We start from the raw sequence: 3,540 nt of genomic DNA, 5'->3' as shown, positions 1-3,540 counted from the left end.
CGCTCGCGGCATAAAACAGAACTACGAGATGGCTTGATCCTCGAAAGGGGGTACGTAGGCAGCTCGTCAAAAGACGATTTCAGCTATCCTCCTCTCTAAAAAGGGGGGGGGGAGAGTGGGTACGTATACTCGTATACTCCCACGTTTTAAAAGATGCACCATTGTAATCGAATTTTTTAAAACATTACTACAATACATATTTTCTTTTTTAAAACACTTACGTTTATGCAAAAAGTCTCAGGACACGCTTAAAAAAAATAAAAAAACCGGCAAATATTAGACTCTTGTCAACGGCCTTATCCTGCCCAAAACCGCAAAGCAATCATTCTTCAGCACCGAAAATATACGTAAAGTCTTCGAATTAACTGCGAGACGTCGCCAAGTTAAAATTCGAGACGATGCGAACAAATTGTCCAAACGCAACCATAACAACCCGACACCCCATTTGTCGATTGGCCCCGACGAACACGCCAGCCGTCTTAAACAAACGCAACTCGATCACTCTTTTGATCTTCGAACGTCCAACACAAGGACGAAAGCGCGCTACAAAAAAATCCAAAATTTTTGGTTTAGCACTTCCAGTTGGCTTAAAAATTATCTCTGGAAAGATGCTCGATTCATACCATACAAGTCATATAAGCCGAGAACCTATCGCGGACTTTAAATCGGTAGGAATCAGGTAGAAATCCGATATACCTTGGATTTGACCCGTTTTAATCCATGGTATATAGGTGTTTTACTATATATATATATCTATGTTTTCTACTCTTCTAGGTATGTTTTCAGGTTCAGGTGCATTTCAGAGTAAAACTATGACTTTGGAGCATTTTGGAGCTTAAAAGACATTTCACCCGATCTGACCATGTAGAGGTCGACGAGAGGAAGAACAATCGATCGATGCACATCCAGTGCTGTCGATCGACACCAGGAGATGCCTCGACAAATAAAGATTAATATCAATCGATGTACACAAGTACCATCGATCAATGTCGAGACATTGGACATGCGACATTTTGGATCCAGCGGACTTGAAGCCCTAGTCCAAGCCAAATTACGAAAATACCCTGATGAGTTTTTAACCTAGTAGATTATATACTGCCTCAATGTTTTGACGGCATAGAGAGCTTTTTGTTACAGTTTTACTTTAAGAGAGAGAGAGAGAGAGTTTGGAGAGAAGATCACTTGTGATTGGAACTCCTTGTTTTCAATTCTTTTCATCTATACTATGAATTTCCATTTCTTTATTGTCATGAATTGCTTTGATATGTCTGAGTAGTTCATTTATTAGATCCAGGGTTCAGATATGTTTGTGGGATTAGCCCCAAATTTATAGATCTGCCTTGTTGTGATATTCATGATAGATTTGTATTCAATGCTTGTTTTAGCCTTGCTAACTAGAACTTGATCATAGGATTGCATACTCAAGCACCCTTGTTATCCCATCCTGACATCTATCTATCATATTAGGACTGCTAGAGAGGGCTAACCGCCAATTTAGTATCTTAATAGGGCATATCATACTCCCGCATAGGCCTGGCTAGAACCCGTCGATCGATGTCCTCAACTGACTATCGGTCGACGTAGGTAAAGGTGTATCGGTCGACGTCCCTATAGGACCATCGATCGACGTCCCTATAGGACCATCAATCGACACTCTCTCGTTGTCAACATACTAACTGTTGAGACACGAGATCTAGCTTGTTAACCAGTGAAACATGCGACAGCTGATCACTGAGTTAAGCGGTTGAGCTCTAACATATCATGCATGCAACATGCGACAGCTGCATCTAATATCATTTCCAATCAAGTTACATTTACTATTTACTTCGCTTGTTACTATTGCTATTTCATTTAAATATTTACAACTCTTAGAATCAATAAACACTAGATTTAATTGTTCCCTAGCTCCTTGTGGATTCGATCCCTAAGTACTACATCTGAACCTCTTTTGATGAGAGTAACACTCCTTAGGGTAATTTGAGTGGTATCAAATTTGGCGCTGTTGCCGGGGAGCTTTGATCGCCATTAGATTTAGTTTTATTGATCCTTATTCTTTTCTCTACCCCCTTTCTAACATAATCTTTTTCTTGTCTTTTCAGGTGCATGCCCAGCGGTACCAGAAGCAACAAGGAGAAAGACTTGCTGTTCTCAGACGATCCTGCTCACTTGCAACGCACCATCCGTAGAGGTCAACGTTCCACATAGCTCGACGCAACAACTTCGTCGTTGATCGATACGAACAACCAACCGTCGACCGACACTAGACCTTCATCGGCGATCGATCATAATCGTTCGACAACGATCGATATTACACCGCGTACATCGATCGATACCGTGTCGTCAAAAATGGTAAACTTTATTATTCTAACATAGGATGAGAACGGAAACCTGTATGACCAGGACGGTCATCTGCGTAATGCAACAGGTCAGAAAATAGACGCTCAGGGGACTGTAATCCCTGATGCTGATATTACAGGAGCTGCTCAACCTGTAGACGAGGACGCTCGATCGAAACCACTGGCCGACTACAATCGCGCAGATGAGTACTATTCCAACAGATCAGCTATTCGACTTCCGGAGATCCAGAAGCAGAATTTCGACCTGAAGCCTCAATACTACACTCTCGTGTCGCAGATACCCTACTCTGGGTTACCGCACGAGCATCCTATGGACCATCTAGAACGGTTCGAGGATTTAATCGCTGCTATTCGGATGGAAGGAGTCCCCGAAGATTACCTGCTGTGCAAGCTCTTCAGATACACGCTGAATGGAGAAGCGATGCACTGGCTTAGGCAGCTGCCCACAGGATCCCTAACCTTCTTTTGCCGACATCAAGAATGCTTTCTTACGAAACTTCTTCGATGAGGCGCGCGCGGAAGAACTTCGAAACAAAATTTCCACATTCTCGCAGAAGGCTGGAGAGTCCTTCAAAGATGCGTGGATTAGATTTAGGTTCTTCCAACGAGACTGTCCACACCAAGGATTTAACAAAGTACAGCTGCTAAGCACTTTCTTCCGAGGTCTCGCCTTACAGTATCAAATGGCTCTTGATACGGCGAGTGGAGGAAACTTCACTACTCGGAATCCGTTAGAAGCTGTGAGACTTATCGAAAACCTTGCTAACAGCAGCAGCACCAAAAACACTGACTCTGAACGGAAGAAGTCTATAGCATCTATTGGGAAGGAACAGATGGATGAAGTAAGAGCTAAGTTAGATGTGGTGCACGAGCTTCTTAGGAAGAAAGTCTGTTTAGCTGAAGGAGAAGTAGTAGATACAGAAGGAGAAGAAAATGTGAACTACATCGGAGGTACCAGATTCCAGAAATTTGGAAACAAGGGCGGAAACAGAAACTTCTTTGGAAATGGTCAAAGAAGTAACCAAAGTTCACAATTTCAAAAACCCTTCAACAATAGCAAAAGCTACTCGAACTCCTACTACCAGAATCCACAACCCAGACTCAGGAAAGCAATATCGAAGAAATGCTTGATCGAGTATTGTTGGGACAACAACAAATCACCGTAGATTTCAACGGTAAAATA

At 42.5% G+C, this 3,540-nt stretch overlaps 1 non-coding gene across 1 annotated transcript; it reads right to left on the bottom strand.

Moving 5' to 3' along the window:
- Positions 1–2,878: 2,878 nt before the first annotated feature.
- LOC125609663 lies at positions 2,879–2,985 on the bottom strand. The gene has a single exon (XR_007339815.1). It is a non-coding gene; the product is annotated as a small nucleolar RNA R71 (small nucleolar RNA).
- Between the last annotated feature and the right edge of the window lie 555 nt (positions 2,986–3,540).

This window comes from Brassica napus, chromosome A5, assembly GCF_020379485.1.
Source record: "Brassica napus cultivar Da-Ae chromosome A5, Da-Ae, whole genome shotgun sequence".
Taxonomy (NCBI): domain Eukaryota; kingdom Viridiplantae; phylum Streptophyta; class Magnoliopsida; order Brassicales; family Brassicaceae; genus Brassica; species Brassica napus.
The sequence above is the reverse complement of the archived record's forward strand: the minus strand, read 5'-3'. Positions and strand labels throughout refer to the sequence as shown.